Source organism: Eurypyga helias, unplaced genomic scaffold (genome assembly GCF_000690775.1).
Source record: "Eurypyga helias isolate BGI_N326 unplaced genomic scaffold, ASM69077v1 scaffold15148, whole genome shotgun sequence".
NCBI classification, from domain to species: domain Eukaryota; kingdom Metazoa; phylum Chordata; class Aves; order Eurypygiformes; family Eurypygidae; genus Eurypyga; species Eurypyga helias.
In genome coordinates this window covers 24,513-50,785 of record NW_010269002.1, presented here as the reverse complement: position 1 = coordinate 50,785, position 26,273 = coordinate 24,513, and the positions used below count along the sequence as shown (strand labels likewise).

Genomic DNA, 26,273 nt, shown 5'->3' with positions numbered 1-26,273 from the left:
CGCTCTGAATGTCATTCAAAATAAGGCTGAAAAACTAGCAACGTCCTGTGCTTTTCTTGCGTGCAGAAGTGCCAAGCAGGAGACAGTGCTTGCTATCCAGCTGTCAGGGACGGGACCTGGATGAACACCCCCACCCCCAGCACAAACCCACCCGAGCAGCCGAGAAACGTGAGCATTTCTGCATCGTGCTGATGAAGTCCTTAATCTACATGTCACCCAAGCTGCACCGCAAAACACGCCTGCCTGCCCTAGTTATCAAATGACCTGAAATTCAGCACGATCATCTGCCGTAACAGCTGGTTCATTGACGACGGGAGGAACTCCTGCCTGGCTGCTGAACAGGAGCCAGCGCCCGGAGCCCAGGGACCCGGCACGCACGCCCTCCAGCCGAGACGCTGCTCCCATCCCCCTGCGCGGCACGGCCTCAAAACGTCTTGTGTTCTTCAAATTCTGCACGCTGACTCCTTCCTCTATGTATTTATTTTTCATCTGTGTCATTAAAAAGAGATTTCACAGACCTGGCACTTCAAAGAGGGAAAACCTAATGAAACATCCTTCCCTAGGAATTCAAGTGAAGGTGAGGTTGGATCTTGTCAGTTTTCTTTCTTCCTACCTAGGGCACTACATAAATAATAAACAGCACTAACAAATTTACTCTTTTTACAGTATCAACCTATAGAGGAATGTAGTATGAAACATTAAAATGATTGCATGAGTAGGAGTTAAGTGTCCCACACAGGCAAAGCTAGGGAGCTAAATAACTCTGACAGACGTTATGAATTCTTTTTTAGGAATGGCTTACGTTCAAACACAGCTATATTTTCTGAAGTTGCTCTGATGTCTAACAAATTACACTTTACTATTTCATTGACAAAAGAATCTAATCACATATTAGTAAATTTTTACAGTTCTATTGCTGCAGAGGTAATATTAGTAATATTTATTACTCCTTGATAATGAAATAAGCAGAATTAAATGTTTGGGCTATATTTTAAGATAATCGCTTTTGTGGTTTTTTCCCCAAATAGGAATGAAAAGTGAAAGCTGAACATAGTATGTAATCAAAGACTAGCCCCTCCACGGAAACTCAGTGCTACCCCGTTGAACCCAATAGCCATAATTTCCTGCTAAATTGGATCTAGACTATGATGTTTTCTGTGCTGATCTGCCCTCTTAGGTAAATAGCATTTTCCCATTCCCTAGCCGAAATGAGACTGCACATGCTCTTAATGTGACGTGTCTCAGTCCTAGAAAGTCCAATAGCTTCAGGCTGCTAACGCTGTGCCTAAGCAGCATCTGTCCTTTGATGTATACGTAGCTGGTTGTGGATGTTGCTAGAGCCCATATGTGCATAAGCAAGACCAAAGTTTGGGCTGAACATATGCCTTATTCTCGGTGTTTACTTCAAGGTAGGCTTCAGAATCCTTTCTTCAGCAGAGAACATACTCTAAGTGAGAATATAACCATGAATATTTGATTAGGGACACATGAAAAGAATCTGAAAAGGTATGATACCAAGACTTTGGCTAAAGTATACATGAACAAGCAATGTAACTAATATTAAAAGTATGCTTGCATTTTTCTTGTTCCGCAGTCTTGCCTATGCATCAGTGTGAGTTACACAAGTTGAAACCCCACACTGAGCAGCATCAGATCTAATTGTAGTGCAAAATATTTCCCTAATCAATTTCAGTTTTCGTATTTTCTCCTTCAAATAGCGTTATCATGCTACTGAATAAAAGCAGATTATAAATATACAGGTAATTTATATTAAGCCAGTTATTTTGGCTGACTTATGAGAAATGGCTATGGAAATGAACATTTTTATCCATGTTAATAAATCTTTTACTTGTAGGCTACTGTCAATGATGCCTTGGTTCTATTTTTAGATGCTGTTAGCTAGGTGCTGACAGATACATGCATGGAGTTACTCCCTGTCCTGGAGAGATCATATTCTAGGCAAGTAAGCCTCAAGCTTCTAATAAGGGGATTCCCATTTGGAAGGGAGGGATACCCTCCAGCCATACTCCCATTAGCCAAGATCTCCCATCAGCCAGATGGGGAGGAGCACTGCCGAGCCCTGAGCCCTGTGGTGTCCTGCGCCTCGATCTGTGAGACTGACACGTACACAACATGCACTGAGGATGGCTCAGTGAAACCCAAAAGACAGGAGTCTTCCCACTGCGGGTGGCTGTGCTGCGTTTGCAGCCGCAGGAAAATCCCTGTGCCTATTAATATCCTTGTTTCCATCTCATGGAAAAAGGCCATGGTGAAGAAGTCTTACGTCACAGCCACGTGCTTGCCTGTTTTGAGACAATATGCTCAAAGCCGCAGGTGAACACCCAATTCTGCAAAGTGCTGAGCTCTGCATATGAGGAGCCAGCACCCCATCTCCTGGCATTACGAGGAGTCAAGAGCATGTTCCTGAGATGCACTGAAGCCAGCACCTTACTACATCAATCCCTGCACAAGCGCTCCATGCCATTCCTCTTAATTTTGTCCAGAACTGTCTAATAGCGGGAGGATCAAAAGCCTCTTATTAAGCCCCTCTTTTACTCATTGGCTGTGCTGAAGCAGTGGCATGAACACTGGTATTGGGCAATTTAAAGTGTACTAACAGTTTATATTACTTTTGCACCTTCTCAGGGCATTTGTTAGACCCTTCTTTCCATGCCTGAAGTGAGATCAGTTTAATTCTGCCTTATGATTTTTTTTAAAAAGGCGCTTTATTTGGCTGATAATAATACTACAATTAAGTTTATCATAAAGCTTTCTGCAACAGAATCTTACTCAGTCTCTACGTGACATGCAATCTTACAGTGTTGCTCTATGAACTGCAGACAGGCTACCTGGGAAATGCCAGATGATGCACTGGCTTTCTGCTCTATTGCAATGGACAGCTAATTAAATACTTTGCTAATAGTAGTAGCCTATGTTTGAGGAGATAAGCCTAATTACTTGTTGAATTTCAGTGGAGTTTTGCAGACATATCTACACATTCCTGTTAGCTAAGCCACCTATTTTTTAAACAATACCATTTGTTCTCATTTCCATTTCTCTAGTTTAGATGCATCATTAATTAACATAAAATGTCACGGATGGAAAGAAATTAAGGAATCTGGCATATCTTAGCTGTAACTCCATTACTACATTAAAAATGGAAATTCTTCTACAGACTTAAGGAAAAACTAGACAACACCTAGGGTTGTTGTCATTAAAATATTATGTTTGCAATTTGCCTGTAATGAACGGTCCCTGCAATACTGTGAAGTTCATTACTTTCAACACATAATTATCAGCAATTGGACAGCGAGTAGGGAAACTAAAAAGGTCTTCTCTTCCCAGGGTCTTTGGCAAACACACAGTTTTCCCAGTGCTGCAGCTGTTTTTAGATCAAGATACTGGAGCTTTTACCCTTTACACCCCGTACTCTCAAAAAGCACAGCTGTGATTTGGAGCTATAGCACACAGCCTAAATTAAAAGAAATACTTCTTGTCCATGGAACAATAACGCCATTTGTTTCATCTCCTTCGGGGATGGCAGGGCCATGCTGAGGTGGCACGGCAGCCCAGGTGAGCTAGCTAGGTGCAGGATAAGGACACTACCCCACTGGGCATGCTTTGATTCCCACGCTGCCTGCTGCACTGAGACAGGGAGATGCTGACTCTCCCTGTGTTTTAAAAGATGGAGCATAACGTAGAAACATTCGTGTTTTGCTATTCTCACCCTGACAAGACATTTTAAACACTGCCTTGGAAGGAGGACAGCTGGGGTGAAAAGCAATATAACTCCACTGTATCTAACTGGCCTTGAGTCAACTCTGTCCCTGTAACGCTGGCTCCAGCTCTGAACCCTCATCTCCACAGCATATGGAGAGCAAATAAAGGAACTCCATCTGATCATGCTTTTTATTGCAAAATGAGCTATCCGCTGATGCCCTGGGGTCCACTAAGCAGCTCCTAGATTAATTAAGGTAGTTACTTCAAAGATAATTCAGCATTTATTACCTAAGCATACTTAATATTCTCTTAAATGCTTTCCTCAATTTGAGCTCTGCTGTTACAGATGACCTTGTCTGAGACAAGGGACCAAAAAGTGTAAGTTTGTTTACTACTTAGTATTAGAATTCCTAGCAGCACCAAACCCCTAAAAGACACAACGCTATTCCATACACTACAGCAAAGCAGTCCAAGCCAAAAGATTTACGTTCATTTAATAATAAAGAATTTCATCGGGCTGTGCGAATTCAGGATCTTTGACCTGGAACACTGTTTGCAGACTTCAGATTTCCCAAATGAAGTTAAGCGAGCTAAATGATGACAACACCTCTAGTGCTACTCTGCTGTTGCTGTGTCAAGGAAGAACTGTTCTAGGTTACGATTCTCTTGCAATTGAAAGAAAGTTCTGGTACAGGTAAAGGTCCACGCTGCAAAACGACACTCATATTTCGAAAGGAAAAGCAAAATGAAGAGCTAAAATGGATAGTGATAAGAAAAGAGATGCTGAAAAAACAAACCAGCTAGTGGCTTAACGAAACTTGATTTTGAGCTGCATAAACAAACACAGCTACAGCTTCTTGCAGGATTTAGGAAAACGCCCTGAGCACATGAAATGCGGCGGTTACCATGGCAATTTACATACAGTCCTTCATCAGACAAATCCTGTAGCTATTTTCTAGTTTAAACTCCCAACTAAATGCATAGGATCAGGTACAAACGAGCAAGACTCTTGTCTGCATTGGTGAGAGATTATTCATGTGAGTACTTCCACAGGGGTCAGCTCAACCTGCAGTCAGTGACCACCCCCCACATGCGCAGGGGTTTGCAGTCCGGGAGGAGCTGGTTGCTCTATAACTCCACTCTGCCTATTAAAATCCAAAATGTGTGTGAGGAGCACTGCATAGCAAACCTCCTTCCTGTAAGGGATGTGACTGAATACAGTCCAGGGATGCTCATTCTACCCCTGCCACCCCTTTGCATGGCATCCTCTTCCATGGTAACATGCAGCAGCTCCTGTAAACCTTTGTACTGCACCGCTACCACCAGGACCCTGTGGTGCTCACTGCCCTGGTCACCTGGCATCGGAAATTCAGTGCTGTCAGTGCTCTGTGCCTGCCCGGATGCCCAGCGTGTCCAGCCTTGCCCAAGCACTGCCTTGTCTGGGGCCCAGATGTGACCAGCTGCCAGTACTGGACCTGACTGGGACAGAGTTAGTTTTCTTCACAGCAGCCCAGAAGGTGTTGTGTTTTGGATTTGTGTCTAAAACAGTGATGATAACACACCAATGTGTATTATGTTCCTTCCCAACTTCTGAAATTAGGGAAGGGGGACAGGGTAAGGGAAGCTGGGTAGCAGTTGCAAGGCTGAAATGGCAGAGGGACCTTCCTGTCCTGTCCTCACCAGCTGTGGGCAACATTACTGCCTGTTTGAAGACAAACCAAGGTAAGCATGTGCCAGCTCACAGACGGCACACAGGCTCCAGGGCCAAGCATGGTGACAGCCAAGGGAGCAGGCATCCACTACCGTGCCTGGCGGGTGATGCTCTGCTGATCTGGGTTGCCGGAGACCCTGCCTGGGTGTGCAGCTGGCAGTGCTGGAGTCCAGGCATCTCAGCCGTGAAGACCCCGAGCAGCCCCGCAATAGCTTCAGAGACAGTGCGTGAGAAAGGCTCTGACCCAGGGACAGCGTAAGAAGAAAGAGTCAATACATCTGGACATGTTCTGAAAGGATGAGAAGGCAAAAAAAGCAATGTTATTCTCTGGTCTATGTCCAGAGGGAAAGCAAGGGGCAAAACAGTGCATGGGTCAGGGCTCTCAGGTGGCAGGGCCGTTAACAGGGAGAGACAACAGGATGGGCGAGGGATTGCACAGGACAGACTGCCTGGGCACCTCAGATGGGAACTGCGGCTGCACTCAGGGAGAGGCATCTCACAGTGGGTCTCTCTCAAGGGCATCCTTCCTTGCGGTCTTTCTCCCTGATGGATAAACACACTGCACACAGCTATCGTGCTACTGCATGTGACCTCTTGGAGCATAAACAAAGGTAAGTTCGACTGAAGATGGAAACGACAAGAAATAACGAATGACAGGGAAACGCAGATGATGATAAAGGTCACCCTCCGCCAGAGATCACACTCTCCTCAGTAAGGCCACACAACCGCTGAGGCTACAATTCCACTGTCAATGAAACACTTTTATAAACTACTTCTTACCTGTGATAATGCAGCCGTGCCCTGCGCGGCACAGGTCATGGCAAGAGCTCACTGTTTGGACTTACTGGAGATGACGTCTGCCGGACCGTCTCCTTCCTGCCCCAGGGCTTTAGGAAAGTTGGGACAGAAGTTGGTAGCACAGCTGAGTCCTCTCAAACCTCCCGGTGCCAACACTTCACTTCTCTGCACTGGAATACTGCAACACCACTTGGCATCCTAACCACAACAAGTAGGGGAGCACGTGCTTAAAGATCCATCTCTAAGCTGTCATGTTTGACGACTCAAGGGGTTACTGCTAAGCACACACTCAGCTGCAAACCTGAACCTGGGCTGGAGTGAATAAACAGAATTGACATATTTTAAAAGCGGACATGGAAGCATCATTATATTGTCCTTCCAGTTTAACAGTTGAAAATAATTAATTTTCAGAATATGGCTGTATGAAAGACTTCACATTGCTTCTCTGCCAATGCACAAGGTGTTTTGTCAGAATTCCTCCACCTGCCATCTCTTACTGTCCTAAAAACGGACCAAAAGATATTTTTTGTATTCCTCAGTGTCTTTTCAGTTCCCAAGAAATCATTCAATATAATTTGGGAAATAAAATTATACTCTTTTCCCCTGCAAATTGGGAATTTTAGTTCAAATAAATCTTGTTAGAATAATAAATCTATTTAAATACTGTATTTTTTTAGACCAACAGAGACAGCTTTTTGGATGTGTGCTCTGGACCTGCCAGAACAGACAAGGACCAGTACTTGTACAAGGCTCTCTAAATGGCAGACAGGGTTTGGTTTTGATGGACACAGTGCATTTTTAACTCCCAGAGACAGCACAAAGCACTGAGCTGCTCAGGACAAAATGCTGCCCAGCAGTCACTTGCTCACTCCTGGACTGGATTCTGTCTTGACTGAGCTCTGAACAGGGGAACAAAGGAATTAAAAACCAAGAAAAGTGCTCCATCCTCTCACCAGTCCTCTGAACAGCTAGTCATTCCATCCCGTAAGACGTTACACTCGCATAAACCAATACACTACACACACATGACCGAGCTTGCTTTAAATGGTATCACAGAGCAAAGACATCCTTCCTCAGTTCTCAAGAAAGCACAAGGACAGAAGATGCTGCCGGAGCCCACAGCAGGCCTGCTGGCTATGAAAATATCAGAATATTCTAATAAAACAATTACTAGATCCAATTTGTCCCGCTAAATGTACAGTATGCACTTGTTCTAAGCTGGCACAACAAACCATCATGCAATTCTCATTGCTGAAATATGGCATCCCTTGCATTCAGATCTTCTCAGGGAAACAAACAAAGAAATAAGCAAAAATACCACATTTCACAGCTGGAAAGTAATAAAAATCCCCTGTATAATTACATATCTGCCTTCTGTTATGCTGAAATTCATTTTACAATGGCTCTGCGAATGTCTTCACAAAGTGCAATTACAAGAGAAAGGTGGAGGTGACCAGAGAGGTCATTTGAGTTAGCAAGTAAAGCCTCTCACGCCAGCAGCATTAAAACAGGCCATTCAGAAAAACCCATGCACGCTACGATAATTTCATGTAATACTCTCACTCTTCTATGGGAACAGATAGCAATTTTATAAACCTGCTAGTCTCAACAGATTTGGCTTCCACCAAACATGTAAATCAGAAGTGACTGCGCGAAGGCAGTGTGTTGTACAAATACCGGGTAAGAGAATCAGACCTGTAGGATTTATGTTATACAGCAACTGAGGTTGACAAAAATTGAAGAAAAGTATGTACTTTTATTTCTGGCTATAGTGCAACAGTTCAGAATGAATATTAGTTAACTTCTTCATGAACAAGCATTTTATCCCCTGTTGCCATCCTCCCAAGGGAAAGTATTAACACCTGCCTTAGCAACCACGTAGCCATCCAAGTGACAGTAAACCTGACCCCTTTTAAATAACAATGGTTTAAAGACAAACAATGAAGGGCTACATCCAGCTATTTTTTATTTTGAAGAAGTGATACTGAAAAACCCAGACCAGCCTTCCCAGGCAGGCCAAGGGTAGCGCCGAGTGCCTTGTAAGCACTACTGCTCACATGACAGTTTTACTTCCAATGGGTATTTGGGCTGATGACACCCCAACTCACACCCTTCCAGATGATCCCACTGAGCCAGCCAGGCTAGTATTTGAAAAAAATAAAATTTCAGGTGGCAACAGAGACATGGACCAAACCCCAGTGTGACCAGGGACACCCCATTGGATGAGGAACTCCTTGGGGAAAGAATGAGACGTCATCTAAAATCCATCATAAAACTTCAGGGCTCCTGAGGCTGGTTTGCATCTCTGCTCACAGAGCAGTAACAGGAAAAATGTACACTATGCCCCCCACACCCAACCACAAAAGCCCAGGACCAGGCAGACCAGGAAGAGCCTGCACCAGGCAATGGCTTTACTCCTCGCCCACAGCCCACGTCACCCTGGGGGAGAGGAGGAGAAGGAGAGTGAGTGGCTCTGTGGTACCTGGTTGCTTACTGGGGCTAAACCAACACTCTTTTTTGGAACCTTAGCAGTTGCATCATTTGTTTTCTTTTCCATTATTTTCATTGCATGTTATCAGTAGTATTATTAGTATGATCAGTATCATTATTTTACTTCAGCTATTTTCAATTATTAAATTGTTCTTATCTCAACCCACAAGTTGCCTTGTCTTTTCCTCTGATCCTCCTCCCACCCCACGGCAGCGGGGAAGGTGAGTGAGCGGCTGCATGGTACTTGGTTGCTGGTTGGGGTTAAACCACAACACTTTTCTTACTAGCACCTGTTACTGGTGAGAGATAACCTCTCACTGAAATACCAAGAAGCCTATTTCATACCATCAGCTCACCCTGTTACCCTCTGACTGAACATTATTTTCACATTTTAATCTTTTTTCTCAGTGTGAAGTCCAACAGCTGAAAATCCTCCTTCACAGACATTTTCTTTCCTTATCAAAGTGTTGCACAAGATAGCAGTTTCTGCAAAACCCTTCCTCAGGAAACTCTCCTGTGGAAGATGGGGCTGAGCTGGGGCGAGGGGCACAGAGCAGGAGAGGGACTGGCATGGGCAGGCACAGAAGAGCAGGAGTGTCCTGTGATCCCTGCTGCAGGGACTGGGGTAGGGATGGAGAGTGCCAGGGAGCAAGAGCCAGGCCCTGGAACTGAGGAAATGAGCCCATGGGCTCTGATGGATGAAGTGGGATAGGGGTTTGGCTCTATCCTATACCTGGAGGAGAGGTCCGATGCCTACAAAGCAGCACTCACACCTTGCACTTGGCAGCTCAGTACTGAACAAGCTGTAGTTCTGGATGGCCCATCACTGGAAGTGTTCAAGGTCAGATTGGACGGGGCTCTCGGCAATCTGAGCTGGTGAAAGATCATAGAACCACAGAATGATAGAATCATTTAGGTTGGAAAAGACACTTAAATCTAACACTGCCAAGTCCACCACTAACCAGGTCCCCAAGCATCACATCCACATGTCTCTTAAACACCCCCAGGCATGGTGACTCAACCACCTCCCTGAGCAGCCTGTTCTTGCACTCAGTGTCCCTGCCCAGGGGAAGGGGGTTGACCTAAACGATCTTCAGAAGTCCCTTCCAAACCCAAACCAGTCTATGATTAAAACTGGCGTACGTTGGTATGTTGGGTTGGTGTGTCACAGACTTTCAGGAACAAATTCACCAACGTTTTGCACATTCCTGGCGCGGGGGATGACACCTTGCAGGGGGCTGGGCAGGCAGTCGGGGGCAAGAACTTGCTCCCAGTGTCCAGGTCCACCTTGCTGCTGCAGACCTGTGAGGTGCCGGGGGGAGAGACTGTTGGCTCACACCACCCCAGGCCTGGGATGACTGCTATGGGGGCTCCCTGCCCCTCACCAAGTCTTGTAAGCCACCACTGCGAGACAGATGGCTCTGCCAAGGCACTGTCACACAGTATGCACACTGTAATTGGGATGGTGAGGTGTGGCACGGGAACCTGCATCCACAGCGATTGCTGCCCGAGTCATAGATGAAGCACCAATCCCTGAGGGGAGGGGTAACATTAAGGATACGTATCCCTGCTCTGTCTTACCAACTGTACACTTTATTCCCTATTGAGTTAGAATGACCTTTGATTTCTTTGAAATAAAAATCCATGTGAATACGGTGCATTATTTGCATATACACTGTGCTATCTATTTTTATATCCACTCCAAATACAAAAGGATATTAACGTATGGAAGCGGGCGCTTCCATCTGGTAACTTAAGATTTCACTACAATTCATCATAGAAACCCATCAGCAAAGCTCCTAACTCTCATAACTGCTATCTGTGCTCAATTCACATGGGGAATGGCATAGGACCTTAATCTGACATGCAATTGAATATAAAGCCTCAAATAATACCCTCCCTCCATAGTCATCATTGTAAACACGCCCTCGTCTTCACTAGCCCAAAATAAAGATGTATTCTGAGAAGACAAAGCCCTGACAATGACTTCTGAAAGTCAGTTAATGAAAGAGTCTGATGACAAAGGGCTTCTTTCCTTAATCTCTGCAAGGCGTTTCAAGCCCACAAGGTGCAGCTGTTAGCCCTCTTTTAGAGACAGCTTCATGCCAAGGAATCCTGGCTGTTAGTTTGGCTACAGGACTATGACTTCGGGGTTTTCATTCTTTTCCCATGTACTATGAGCCATGCACGCTGAGCCCTATAAAAATGTACTGCCTGATTCCTAGTGGTTCCTGAAACATCTCCTTTTAGAGGAAGGAAAAATTATCACCCCAAAGCAGCAGAATTCCACTTTTTTAGTGAAAAAAATGGCACAAAGAAGCCAGCTCAGGCACTGTGCTTCACCCTATCAACAGGGTGTATTTTGGGTTTGCTCTTTTTTTTTAAAAAAAAGGTAATTGACAACATGACCAAGGACACTTAAGTAAAAGCACCAGAAAACCATTCTCCCACTGACAGGGAGAAAAAAAGACTGATTTAAATTTGCTCGGGCCAACCTCCTCCGTTGGCAAACACATCGCAGAGGACAAGGCCTGAACTACTGGGGTCATGATGGCAGAAACCCTGAAGTCTACGGTTCACCCTTAAACACCCTCATATTAACAGGAACTTGCATGAGGGGACAACCATGCTTGAGCTGAAAAAACGAAAGATTTAACTGTAACTTCTGTATGCACTGAGCTCAATGGTGAGGAAAGCCTGGGAAAAAAAATTTCAAAATCTCTATCCAAGGTTAAACTGGAAAAAACCAAAACCAACCTAATTTTAAAGCACGTGAACAGAGGCATCGTCACCCCTTTCACAGTGCTGCACAAGTACAATGAAACCCATAAATCAGCTGATTAGCACAACCACTTACAAGGAAGACAGGGGAAAACAACTCAAGTAGCCCCAGAAATAATGCCTAAAAATGATGTGTTTGCCTTTATGCTGCACCCAGGAACAGGGAAGCCAGAGGCAGGGACAAACCTGGGCAGCTGCATGTGTGCAGGGCCAGAAGGCAAGGGCTAGGACTACTGGCTTACACAGCTTTCTACTCTTTACATCCACATTCCTCCTGATTTGACATATACGTTTTCTTAATTTTATATTAGCAAACATTGCAAGTTTCTCCTCAAAACCACCAATGAAAAAAAAGGACGCTTTCAGAATCATTTTATATGATAAAAAAACCCCAAACCCCCTACTGTATCTGTTTCTCATGTAATATGAGAAAACATTGGTTTAATTTATGTAGTGTGAAAGCTGACAATATGTTTTGTAGTTTTGTTTGAATAGCTACTGTTCTCACATTAGCCATAAATGAATCTTCACGCTAGAAATAACTTATCATAAAAAGAATGTGAAATCCAGTAATTCAGAATACTGCTGACCAGGAATCATTACTGCATTATTGTTTCTAGTGCAGCAGCACAAAAAGAATTTGAAGGAAAAATTTTTGGGTTTGATTTAAAAATTGAATTTAAGAACAACTTGTGAATTTGCACAGAAATATATGGGGGGGGTGTATGGTGAATAAAAGATATTCCTTTTCTTTTAAAAAATCACAATGTTTCATTTCAGCTTTTCAAACAAAATATTTGGTGGTTTTTTTTTTTTTAATTTACCTTGATTTTGAGCTTTAAAATGGAAACACTAAAGAATATCAAGTTTGAATTTCTCTTTATTTGGAATTGGAAAGCTTGGATTTTGTTATTGCCTTCAAGATAATCAAATACGCTATTTTACATTATGTGAATTTGAAAAGTGAAACAAAAGGTGATTTCAGAATGACAAATATATACTTCTCAAGGAGGTCAAAAGTTCCAGTTTGATTTTAGTAAAATAAAAAGTACAATCAGATGTAATGTGTTTCTAGGAGGCAGTTTTGGTTTCTGTTAAACCTTGAAAACATTTTTCCCAGCCTTGATGAACAGCACCCACCCCAAGCCTGGTGTACCCCTCTCAGTGAGTTCCCCAGGCTTGATGTGCCTCAAGAACGCTGCAGAAGAAACACAGAGTTTGTTGCTTTATCTGTGCTTTGACTTCAGAAGTTGAAGAGAAACAAGAACGAACATAGGCTGTGGCAGTGAAACGCGTGAGAAAACCTGCCCATAGAACAGGCTGGGAGCAGCGCTTGCAGACTCAGCCCCCCCGATGCGAGCTGCTGCTGACCTTTACAGCATGAGCAAGGACACATCTCTGCACTGTTGGGTTTTTTGCAATGGTTTCACCAGGTATCACCATAAAAATATTCTCTTTGTATATGAAGGCTTGCTGACCAGACCCCCTGCCCCCAACTCTAACGGCTCAATTCAGTGGCCATCCGCCTACAACTTTCTGCACCATTTGCAGCATCAGGGAAAACATTCTTTAAAAATACGGTGGTGTTGAAAGATCTCGTTGCCAAACAATGGCATCGAAGACATGAAATATATACAGCACAGCCCTAGTTGGGCAATTCTTGGACACGCCAGTAAACACGGATAAGCAAACGAGGGGTGAACTCTCAGGCTGATGAGATAATGAAAAGCCACCCAGGGGCAATCTCGTCTGTAAGAAAATTATTGCAGTAACAGTCAAAAAAAATGCAGTTGCTCTGGGCTTACAGGAATGTTATAGCAGAGACCAGTAAAAAGGGAATCGGAGAGCAAAAAAAATGTCAGCTCACCTTAAGAGCAATATATCTATGTTTATTGTTCAGGCTTTAGCCCTGAAGTCTAAATATTAAATTTAGAGTGATCAGAAAGGTCAGAGAGATGAGGAATGAAATAATCAAGAGCAAGCAAGAGGCATACTTCCCTTTGGATCCTCACATTTGCTACACTTTTCAAACCCTACTACTTTTCACAATCTAGGAATGAATTCCTCATCTATCTCAAAGAGTCAGGAGTTCTGCTGCTGACTCTACGGGAAAGCAGCTTTCTCCTGGTGCCTCCTGCCTCCACTTCAGATCCAGAAACCTGTCCACACACCTGGGCCACACGTCTCCAGAGTGCTGCAGCTCACATCACTCACTGGGCTCCCTGCATCCACCCACCTCTCCATCCCTGTTCAAGGAGGCCAATCCGGTGGCACTCTGCATGCTAGGTCTTGACAGCCTTTGCATTAGATGTGCCAGTCTTGCTGGCCATCAGCAGCACTTAAGTGATTTGGCAGGCTCCAGAGGACACTGAAAGGCTCATTTCTTTTTGTCCAAATTGAGTTAGCCTTACTATTTTGCTGATTCAAAGTGTTTTCTTTAACATTTAACAAAAATCCCATAAGATTTGCTGGCAAAGCATCTTGAGAAATGTAATTGAAATGTATGTATTTGTAAATGTTGCATGGGAACCTAAGCACCCAGATCCAAATACACAGAGTCATTTCCATTGTGGATGCCAATACTGGCTGCCTATGGTATGCCAGAAAAAAAAAAGAAAAATCCCAAACATCCCATATATGAAAATGCCTTAGTTGTTATAGGAATCATTGCTAAAAAAAAAAAACCAAACCAGTTTAATGAAAGAATAAATAAATATATTTCCCCCTGAATGACGGCATGAGACACAGATAATCTACCACTAACTGGAAACCAACCCAAGAGTGGTCCCAAAACACATTCTCAGGACATAAACACCACTTCATACCTCCCTTTTCAAAGTTGTGATTGAACCAAAACATCAGAACTGAACAGCCTCTGAATTTCAGGACAATCCATACTGAAATGGATTTCTGAGAACATCCAGCCTTCTGAACATCCCCCTGCTTCTGTCCACAAAGCAGCAGGCCCGCAGGGGGGTACCCGCAGTCCCGCTCCGCGCTCTGCCGGGCTGCAGGAAACGCACCATTACCTCACCAGAATGAGCGATTCACATTTAGCCAGTTCAAGCCTGTCAAAAAGGGTGATAATCTCAAAATGACTTGTGACCACGTGTTTATTTTTAAAGGTGTTAAAAAAGCCAGGATACTCCTCAGTCAACACTGAATAATGTTCCTCCTCCTAGTGAACAGCCAAGGAGGATCACGAGAAATACATACGAACACTGACTTATGCCGTCACACCCTACGTTGACTTTTGTGTTGTAATGGCTACAGTGACAGCACCAGGAGAAGCCTCGCAGACCGCTATGTGTGAGTCTGAAGACAGGTGCTTTCCAGAACGATAGCCCTGGGCTTTGGTACCCTAGGAAATTTACTACCAGATTCTACCTCTTGTAAGCTTTAGCTCGGTATTGACAGTCTGAATTCACCATCTGAAGTCTACAACCACAGAAGACAAAAGTTTGAGCAAGCTTGGAGCAAAATCCTAGCCTCACGTAAGATTTGTTCAGTATTGGAAAACTAGGCTCATTTAAACACTTGATTCTCTCCCTCAGCATGGAGGACAGGCTTGCACCAAAACAGAACAAAACCCGTACAGTAAGAAACTACTGTTATTTTCTTTCCATGTAGGGAACACAAGCGGTTTACACTTCTCCCTTACATTGCTGTGCCACCTCTAACTCGGCTGTATTGCACAGACGAGGGTGCACCTGAGGTTTTTAGGTGCTGCACTAACCACCACAGGGGGTCCCTGGAAACCAGCAGTGGAGGAAGCAGAAATAAACCCGATGTTTTCTACACAGCGCTCCGGAATACTAATCAAGATGAACAGATAAAGCAATCCATGCAAATCAGATTGATGGTGATTGCTTTGCAGGGTTTGGCTTTTTTATCAGTAAAAGTGGAGCAGATTTTGACGTGCACCTTCAAGACCCGAATCAGCTGCCTTCCCCTCGGCTGTGCAGCTGAGCACGTACAAGCGCACAGGCTAGGCGCTTCGTGAACTAAAATGACCTACTAGCTGATTACTTCCTTCCTGAACTGCAGGGCGACCCGAGATTGTTCCATTTTGTCACGGTTGTGGTTGGCTCCCTTCCGTGCTGCAGGGACCGTGCAGCTTGTCAAGCCACCGGCACGGGAGCACATCCGTACTCATCACCTCCAGGAGAGCAGCCCTCACTCCCTGGAGCGCAAAGGGAACTGGACAATTCCTGTAGACTAGATGCCTAGCATTTACATGGCTGAAGTTCAGCAAAATCAACCCCATTTTCAGCTGTACTGCTTCATTAGGATTAACTGGAGAAATTACAGCAGCCATTGCCATAAGGGTCTGAGGTTCTGCTTGCAGAATGCCCCACAACCTAGAGCTTCCGGATGCCTGCCTTGGTGAAAAGTAAGATGCTGGATGGCTGCACGGATTCATCTAAGAAGGCAATTAATAGACTTTGTGTGAGCTCCCTGGGATTACCAGCCAGCAGCAGAAGCTGCTCTACATGCTTTGCTGGCGGCAGCATATGGCGATGCACTCGGTGGCTGGAATTAAGCAGCAGACTTTCCCGTCAGCTGAGCCAGAGCCGTGCCCTACCTCCTCAGCTGCACCACTGCCTCTCCCTGCTCAGTTCTCTGAGCCTAAACGCTGCGTGCTTTGACCAGGAACACGTTTTCAGTGAATGCTGTTCATGCAGTGAACTATGGCACATAATAAAAGCAGAGTTTAAGAACAAAACTGAAAACGCTATCTATTTTATTTTGATTACATGTAAAAAATCCTCTCAGCCCAGCAACTTACTGATTTCTACCTATATACGTGTGAATTTCTTCCCAGGTTCACTTCTGGTATAAAATAAAAAAAAAAATTGCATGTATGAACACCATCTGTCTGCACAGCTCAGGCAGTCAAAGAGGTGATACTCAGCTGACGTGCATTGCTCGTGTGAACACACACATACCGATGCACACGACACACATTTATTCCTGTGAGTTCTCACAATCTGTCCCAGGGAAATCCATGGAATATCACTAAAAATTCAGCTTATGCGCATTGGTTTCTAGGTCCCTAATTTATTATTAATAATTAAACCTTTGGTTTAACAATATTGTAGTTACTAATTAATTACAGCATAATTAGAAACAATCTATTAATTAGAAAGTTTGGGAGAGGATCATAGCAAAATTGTCATGAACCAGAGAAGGGTTCTTAGCAGCAATCCTTACAGTGACAAAAAAGAGAGGAAAAATAATCTGAATTTTGCTTGGAAGTGCCTGGTAGAGACACCTAAAATACGTTACCGACTGTCCCAGGAGCATCCGTTACTGGTCCTTGACCACACAGACAGCCCAGCTCAGGTACGAAACACTGTACTGCTCCTGCTAACAGGAGGATTGTGGTCACACAATTCTTACTTGTTCAGAGAGGGACCACAGCTAGGAGAGTGTATGAACTACTGCGTAGAGACGAACTATTGCAAGGTTTGGCTCTCTGCTGGGAATGCAGAAAGTCTACAAAATCAAAAAAGAAACATGTTTCTTGCCAGCTCAGCAACTAACAACACAAACATCTTAATCCCTGTACATTTGTGTATCTCTTCTCAGGTTAATCACTGATAGAAATTAGCTGCTACCCAACAATAAGCATAGGGTACCCATGAGCAGTAGAAAATAAGCAACTGGAGGGAGTGAGCTAACACTAGAATTAAACAACATCATTATCAGAAGACACGTACTCCTGTGTTAAGTATATTCGGATACTTATTAATGCCGTAGAAAGCTGGCTTGGCTGATTCAGGTTAGGAGTTCCTACCAGTACTCATCACTCTGCAAATCGGGATCTGTGTAACTTACCATCACAGCATGCTGCCTGGCCATTCTTTTCTTTTAATAAATAGGGCATCCCTTGCAGTATTTAAAATAGTTTATTTTCAATATTCTTTCTCCTCTTTTATTCTAGTGAGAAAAATTCACAGAATGTTCTTTTCAACTTAGTCTATGACATTACGTATTATGAACTATGCCGATATTTAGCTTCAAAATAGTGTGAATCCACCTGAAGAGAGGGGTGAGATGCCAGCATGTGCAGAGGTAAACAGAACATTGTTGTGAGGGGAATTTCAGCACCTCTAACTCACACAGGGCCTGGAAAGGAAGACAAACTGCCTTAAAAAACCCAATTCTTGTTCCAAGACAAACAAAGTCATGTTGTTTTAGAGACTACCCCAGGACAACAAATATCGGAGCCCTTTAAGAATGACAGAAAATGAACACAGAGCTGAAAGAAGGTTTGTTAAAATAATTGAGATCTTTTCCAAGGAGCAATTTCTCTTTCACTGAAAGAAATCAGATGCCCAGTTAATAAAATCAATGTCCCACAGACTGCTGAGCAAGACAAAATGCCCTGAGACTCAACATGCCCAAGTGCGGCGTTGGAAAAGGTAAAGAGTAAAATAATGTTCTTATCACAGAAGGCCATTTGCTCTTCATATGCTTCAGATTTCTGAAGAGCTGGCTCCAAGCACAGGCCACATGCTTACACGGGGTAAGACAGCAGACTGGGGTGTAACCCCACCCCTGTGCTCACCGCCCGTGCAGAGCAGAGAGGCAGAGCCCACCTGAGGATCTGCGCCCACAGGGTGCTAGCGACGTGCTGCTGGCGTAGGCTGGGGGCAGGTTCTCCTTCTCCTGCACCGACCCAGGGAGAGGAGACGAAGCAGAGCAGGGAGAGTGGCACGGAGCCGAGTCAGGGCATCTCCTGGGGCAAGGCAGCCTTTGCACTTCTATGGCTCGAGGCTGAGCTCCACTCACAGCTCGGGCTTGACACAGGGCATGACATATATGTGATCCAGACTATTGCCCACAAAGGAGCCCTCTCCAGATGAAGAGGTACATTCAACAAGCAAACACCCTATAAATTGTCTGCAAATGAACACCAGCCAGTATCTGGCCTACACTGCTTGCACATAAATTACTGGACTACTTAAATTTTGATAATTACTTTTTTTTTCCTAAGCTAATATATTCTTCTGCCACTTATTGTAGTCCAGTGAAAGAGCCACATTGCATCTCCTACCACCGAGGTTCGGGAATTTTGTCAGTCTGTGCCACTTTCAAAAACACAAGGGTTTGAGGGCAACAGTGGTAGGGAATCTCGCTGGCAGAAGTCTTCGCTCTCAACACGCACTAGCCTCTCTTAAATCTCTCAGCAGTTTTCTCCCCACACGGTTTCCTTCCTGAAGTCGTTTTCATTTAGCGCAGAATTCAGCACAGCAAAAAACATCAGCGAGCGACTCAAGAGCCACTAGATTTGTTATGCTCTTCAAAGAACAGAGGCACCTTTTGTTGTTCTAGGCATGTGACGGCAGCTCCGGCGCTGATGCTGCTCTAAGCAGGGACACAATAAGGGTCCTGCAGAAAAGTGGCTAAAATGCACACAAGCAACATGCCATGGGGTTATATTAGCATAACACTGGGAGAGCACTTCACTGCCTTGGAAAACTTGATGCCATGGATCCCTAACATCTGGGGGATTGAAAGACTGAATAAAAAAAAAAAAAAATATGTCTACTTCTATAGAGCAGAATAACTAAATAACAGTTTGATACTTCCTGACAGATGAATAATAGCAATGATATTTACAGTTCTAACACTGAAAGGAGTCTGTAATCCCAGTTAATCTATTCATGAGTGAGGGAATTCCTCTCCTGTGCTCCACTCAGCTGAAGTCAATCCAATATGGAAGATTAACCAGTTTTACTCTCTGCTCCTTCTGGCTGGGCCGACTTCTTCCAGTTCTGGATTTAAACATCTTTCTCTTAATGAGAACTCAACTTACGATGTGCACCCAGATTCCTATGTCATATATCCATCTCGGGAAACCCAGGTTACCCTGAGAAGAGGGCACTTGAGCAGTTTTGCAAGCAGGGCATTCTTGCAAGGCAAGTGTCCATAATTCCCAGAGGAGAAGTGTTGGTTATTTTGAAAACATGGACATTGGGCTTGTATGAGAACTTGTATCCCCATCAGCACAGTAAGGAAGAGCCTTGGGAGCAAGACACAGTGAGTGCTACTATGGCCTGGGCTGATGTTTTTCAGCTATGACAGCAAGGGACTCCTGCCCACAAAGCGTCGGGCCAAGATGGGAACCACCAAAGACATGGTGGGGCACTGGTTGCTCAAGAAAATTCACACCTTGTTTGCTGTGCAACAGCTCATCTCTGTCCAGTTCGCAAAGGAAGGAATTTATTCCGATAGTAACCAATAGACTAAAAGATTATAAGTAAGTCACAGGTGGATTTTTCTGGAACAGTCCCAGTGATAAACCAATGCAGCAGATGAAAGGAAAAAGGCTATCATCTTACTTGAATTTTCCTTCCCTTTTCATTGACTTAAAAAACACAGCAAATTAGATCAGAAACTGCCCCGTCTGCAGCGCATTTCTGAGCCACTGAAGTTTATATTGAAACTGGAGTAGGCATGAGGCTGGAAAAATTGTGAAATTAATTTCTCTAAACTCCTCTCTGGTGTTTTTGGAAGATGTCACTCAAAGATTCATTCCCCTGCAAAAGCTTTGCTTTTTAAAGGAGCAGAAGCTTGTTATATTTCTAACATGCACCCATCTAACCATTGCCTGTGGCTTGCTATTTTGACTAGCACTAGTTGTCTGACCACACGGATCACATTCACACTAGTAAGTTTAAAAGTTTGCTACGTAGAAGTTCTCTGTGCCTACATTATAAATAGGAACAACTGAGGGAATGATTTGGTTAAAAGACCTGCAGCAGAACAGCACCATTATGGTCCTGCAATGCCCACACAATATGAGGTTACACCAGTCCTTAAATGTTATTAGCACACTTCGATGTACCCCACACACAGAATATGTGACCTTAGTGGTTTATAGTCTGCAGCAACACACCTGATAGCGTGGGAAACCAGTCTGCAGTGCAGTATGCAAAGCATGGGGTGTGGGCCTCTCTACACCAGCACGGTTTTGGAACCAGCTGGCTGCAAGTGGGCTTATTGTTCTGTGGCGGGTCCCCTCCATTACTGATGAGTTATTTTATGTATTATGCAGTACTGTAATGAAGATGCAGTCTTTTGTCTTCCCACACTGTCCTCTGTGGTGCTGGGAAGTCTTGGGGCAACATTATCAAATAAAACAGTCACTGCATTGTAGAAGATGAATGCAGCTGACTGACATTCCCAGCAGTTACACTTTAGTGCCACTGAAATATCGAGACACACAGGACTGGATGGAAAAATTCTAATGAAAAATCGAATATAACACTACAAAATTGTATTTAAAAAAAAGCTGTGTAGCCTTTCATCTAAAATCCAGTGCAACATAATCTTCACATACATCCTGTACTGACAGAAACCTTACTTAGGGCATCTAACTAGGAGAGAGTTCATATGCTATAAATTACCAGTTTGGCTGCTGCTTGATGAATCAATGCTTTATTCTTCTACTTCTCCCCTTATTTTGGAGGGCTTAAAGAGCTTTCCAAGGAACTTCCTCCCGGCAATATGGAAAGGCAGTCACTTCTGGACTAGGATAGACTGAAGGAATGGCCAAAGATCTCAAACGCCAAAGAGCAACATCAAATCCAATTTATGGCAAAGACAGCTGGAAAAATCCATGTCAAAAAACCCCACGGTGGTGGAAAAGAAAAGCCAGCAGATCTGCTAATCAGAAGAAGAGTGAGGAGCGATCCTTCTGACTACAAAAGCATTCTCCTTGCAGAGTTAGAGCCGGGTCTGTAAAGCTCCGTGTCGCAAGGCACAGCACTGAACTCTGCACCCTCTGTGATGCACACATCTCTATCGTGCTGTCCGTAAAACACTACTCAGGACCAGAAAGAGGCTTTCTTATAAGCAAAAAAAAAAAAAAAGACCATTTGTTTTCTTCAAACTTCTCCCCTACTATTTCATGCTTTCCTCCAACTTCTCCCTTCTGAGTCAGATGCTGACCTCTTTAACTGTGACTAACTCTTCAACACAGCCCTCTGCGTAAGGCTTTCCAGCACATGGTGTTCACGTTTAGAAATATCTTATTTTCTTGCCCTGTAAGTTAACAATGACTACCCAAGTCCCCAGAGGCAAAGACATCAAAAGAAAAGCAAAAGTCTGTAATATGTAATACTCACTATGCCATAGGCAGCATTTACCAGTAGGCTGCATAGGTCAGACTCTTGATTCTTCTCCAAGAAGTACCAAGCCTTTAAGCCATGGAAGCCCAAGATACCCTCATAGCTGGTCATGCCAAGCCACAAAGCCCATCTGCTGCCTCCTTCTGCAGCATGCCCTGATGGAAACACGCAGGTGCTGCCAGGGACCAGCAAGGAAGCAAGGACAATGTCTGAAGTGAGCAAATAAGGAAGGGAAGACACGAAGCCTTTCCTTTGCCTGTCCCTAGTGATTTGGGGAACAAAAAAGTAGAGAAAATGTTCTCATTCCATCTTTCAGGGAAGCGTAGCCCCTCACTGGGAGAAGCGCTGAGTGTGAGGCTCCACTAAGGCCTGCAGAAAGAGTGACCTTCATCACGGGCACCACCATCTTTCCTACAAAATTATGTCAGGGAAGAACTTGCCCATTTTAGCTTACTGGTATCCTCAGTTTATGTCTGGCTCCAATAACTGTGCTATGCTGCCACCGGTCACTGCATTTATGTTAAATCTAAGTGGATATAAGCCTTGAAGAACATGAACCTTGCCTGCTTAGCAGACATCAAGCAGCCTGCGGGCAGGATCCATGCAACATGCTTTTCCTGCAGTGCCCAGCCCGGGCAAGAAGGGGTGATGCTCTGTCCCCAGTGAAAGCCAGCAGCGGGTAACAAGGTAAGCTGATGACACTGCTTGCATCGGGGAACTTACGCCAGAAAAGGTCTGGCTTCACACATTGGACACCCATGAAAAGAAACAATTTCATGGGAAGTCATTTGTCATACTAATGGCCTTACTAAATGACACCATTAAAGAACCGTAAGCAAGAGACTGGTAATGAGCAAGTCAATGTTATCATTTGCTCTCATTTTGCAGGCTGGCTCGAGACCAGATTTTCATTTTTTATTGTAAAGGAGAACAGATTACAGAGACATATAAGGAAATCAAAGCAATTAGGCATATCAACAAGCTGGCAGGTAAACAATTGTGATTCAGTGAGGCAACTGTCAACCTCTAAAGGAAGGATGGTACACGTTTGTGTTGTTACTTTCTTTTCGGCCTTATTTATCTCATTTTAGATTGCTCCCAGTGTGATCATTATCATCCCCACAAAGCACGAGATGGAGCTGAGCATGCGTTCAGCTCCTGCACTGCCAGGCTTGATCTACCCCACCCCAAGGACCCCCACTGGAAGAGGCTCCTGGGGACAGCTGAGCACAGCTCCCATCGCAGCACTGAGAATTTGGGCACAGAGAAGGTGGCCAGCCTGCCCCATGGGTAAGAGCAGGAGTTCATCCACTGCAGAAATACAACTAGACAGCAAGTTGAGACTATGGCTTTTCTCCCAGCTTTCCCAAAGTCTGCAACATCAGACTCCTGGGCGGAATCCCTCCCCAGGATGACCTCGACAGGCAAAACAGGTTAAGAGCGCTCATGCGTCAGCAGCTGGCTTTAGGATCTGATTCAGCCCATTTAGACTTAGGCATTGGGTTCAGTTTTCACTCGTGCCCCATGTAATCAGCTCAGAGAGATCAGTGCCTGTGGTGAACGATCTCCGGTCTCACAGTCTCTCTTATGCAGAAGTGTGACAGCACAAGTAATACTCAGCACTAGTTCATAACTGTCTATTAATTTGAAGTGACTCATTTATTTCAAAATCAGCACTGCCTAAAAATCATTTCCAACTCCCCAAAACACAGACTGCTAGCATTTTTTAAGCAAATTCAGCTTAATGCGCCATTCAAAAAACCCACACCATTGCTTTGTGAACCAGACTAGTTATTTTCCGAAATTTTACAGTACCCTGACTCCACGTCTGCTGAAGATATGATGCAGTCTCAGATTTTCTCCCGTAGTCTACCATGATTAATTTTAGTCTACGCAAGTGGGCGGTGGAACGAAGGGAGAAGCAGCCATGGAAGCCAGAATCTGCATCCAACTACGGGAAGATTAGCAGTAGCTAAACACAATAATGTCTCAGCAGGGAATATAGGAAACAAATAGACATCAGAAATAGCACATCCCAACTAGCATACGTAGAATATCCCAACTGCGGAGCTAGCAGACAGAGTATTCTGCACTATGAACATGCCACAGACAACCTCTGTTTAACATTCTGGTTTTGGTTGAGGATTTTAGTAGCCTGTGAGTGCGTACAACTACGGTCCTTAATTTTGCCATCCATCTGCATAAGCACATGAGCAACTTTAATACATGGAAGCATAGATATAATAAATTATTTTCCTAATGATTTTTCCATATGAAAAATCCAACTCTAATGTGGCATGCAGGCAGCAGAATGGATGGAGTATGCAGGCAGCAAGTGTGCCTGGAAAGATATATGGATATGTGTGTTTGTGTGACTTCCTATTTGCATTAATTCATACCTACAAAAGCTTATGCACCATATGAGCCTAGAAGAGCCGATCTGCAAAGCCATTTTATACCTTATATCCATTATGTACTTTTGCTGTCAACCTGCATGCTGAGATCACTGCAGTAACTGGGAAAGTTATGATGATATCAGAGTCCTCAATATAATCTGTTATCAATTGGTATGTCACATAATTTTAAATATACATATACATATAATATATGTTTTAGTTACAACATAAATGTTACTTTTGATAAAAATGAATATTTGGTGAATTTGTTTCACAGAATCAATTTTTTTAAAAAAACACAAATGCTGAAATTCCCTTTAAATGGATTTTCAGTTTTTGACAAGCTCAGCTGTAAAGAATGGGACAACTGGCAGTCTTTGAAGCTTTTAACACTTTACGTATGACAAAAAAGGGGTTGTTGAAGACTGAATGTTTACCAGACCATTTTTTTTTCTAGAAAAGAAAGTAGGAATTTTTTTTCATTCGTGACACAATTCATGTCGTCTGTGTAACAACCACAAACTTTAAATGCAAGCTGTTCAGCATGGGCTGGATCTTATGTCTTTAAAGCATTCAACACACTTTGGTGTGTTAAGTACATAAGTAACAGAATACCAAAAAAAAAAAATTTCCTGTATATTCATAAACTTCTTAGAAATCCAATAGGCTTTTCAAGTACTCAATAATATTTTTTGAACAATGCCTGTTGTTCTCTGCTAGGAGTAGCTAACATAATTAAAGTATCCACTTGAAGATAGCTTCTCTATTGCCTAAGAGCAATGAATTCTCATCTTGAGACTCGTGTTCCAACAAGGCACCTCTCTGGAACAACCTCAAAATCCCGCCAAAAGCCCACTCCCTTTGACAGAAAGAGACACATGGGAAGAAACCACCCAAACTTAAGAGCTTTTGGAAAGGCAGATTCATCATAGACATTAAACCAATCACTACATCAAAACCATAGTCAAAGTATTCAAATTTTGGAGCCTCATCTGGTGGTCTAAAAGGGTTGAGCACATATGAGCACCCGAAGAGCTCTGTACTCCAGACTTGCATCAGTTTAGGACTGGTGAGTGTTGGCCAGATTTCCTCCTGAAAGTCTCCTGCTGTGGCACAACTAGAGCTAAAAATGTTCAAGCTGGAGAAGGCAGCATTCAGTCCTCAGTACTTCTGAATATAGCACAGAATTTGAGAGATTTCTTGATTTTTGAGGAGTTTTGCATTTGTCAGCTTAATAGGATGAATGAAAACAGCAAAATGAAAAGATGAACTCTTATATTACAAATATACCTTTTAGTAAGATATATTTGTGTACCAAATGTTGTCAGGAGACAAGAACAATTAACATTTTAAGGACATTTGTGGGCTTAGAAACTGTACAATGTAGACAGTTATTGCTGTACTTTCTCTAGAGAGATGCTGTCCATCACCAGTGAACACTGTAGTGAAACCGGGACGGCAGCAGGTGATGTAAACCTTGAATCGCTGAGTTTTCAAAAGGAAAACAGGGCTGTGCAGTGTATTTTGCAGGAAAAAAAAACACCACACAGGGACTGCTTTCTGTTCCCAGCCCATGAACGGCAGAGAGGTGAGAGGCATGTAACTGAGGACAGTACGTCATCTAGATACCGCAGACCAAAAAATAGTTTCCATTGAGAAACCAGGATATTATTTTAGGCCTTCGTCAAGCTAGTGCAATGACAGTTTCACAGAACAGTAAACTTCACCACAATCTTCATCGGCAGTCAATATAGCACTTAGGAACAACATCAGTCAACGTCAAGCATAAGCCTTCACATTTTACCCTATCAGGTAACTGAGATACCACACACACCCCTTTTTGAAAGCCAGCCCACAAAAGCCAATGGCTGTGGCTGACACTCCACACACCAGAAATACGTGCTCCGAGTTCTACCTCAGAAGTTCTTAAAAACCGTTGCTAATTTTGCTCGAGCTTCTGTTGATTTAAAGTTATATTCTGCCATCTCACATGTAACACGATGTACACACAGACCCACATAAATCAGTGGGGTGACCTGCCTGCTGAGGCATTCCCAAATAACCACTGATTTTCTATCATGAGTTAAGGAAGGCCCCATGAAAAATGAGAAGGAACGTGAATAAAACCTAAAACCACGTACAATTCATACCACAGCAAACGCTGATCGAAAGGCTGTCTACCAGAGACCAACTTTTTTGATTATAATGTGTTTTATAATGGCATGCTGTCCAATA

The 26,273-nt window shown here is 43.6% G+C and overlaps 1 protein-coding gene across 1 annotated transcript in view; it reads right to left on the bottom strand.

Moving 5' to 3' along the window:
- Nucleotides 1–26,273, bottom strand: part of LOC104514317 (ena/VASP-like protein) — a gene marked incomplete at its 3' end in the record, with an annotated part of 58,650 nt that overhangs the window by 18,478 nt on the left and 13,899 nt on the right. The gene's annotated exons all lie outside the window — the stretch shown is intronic.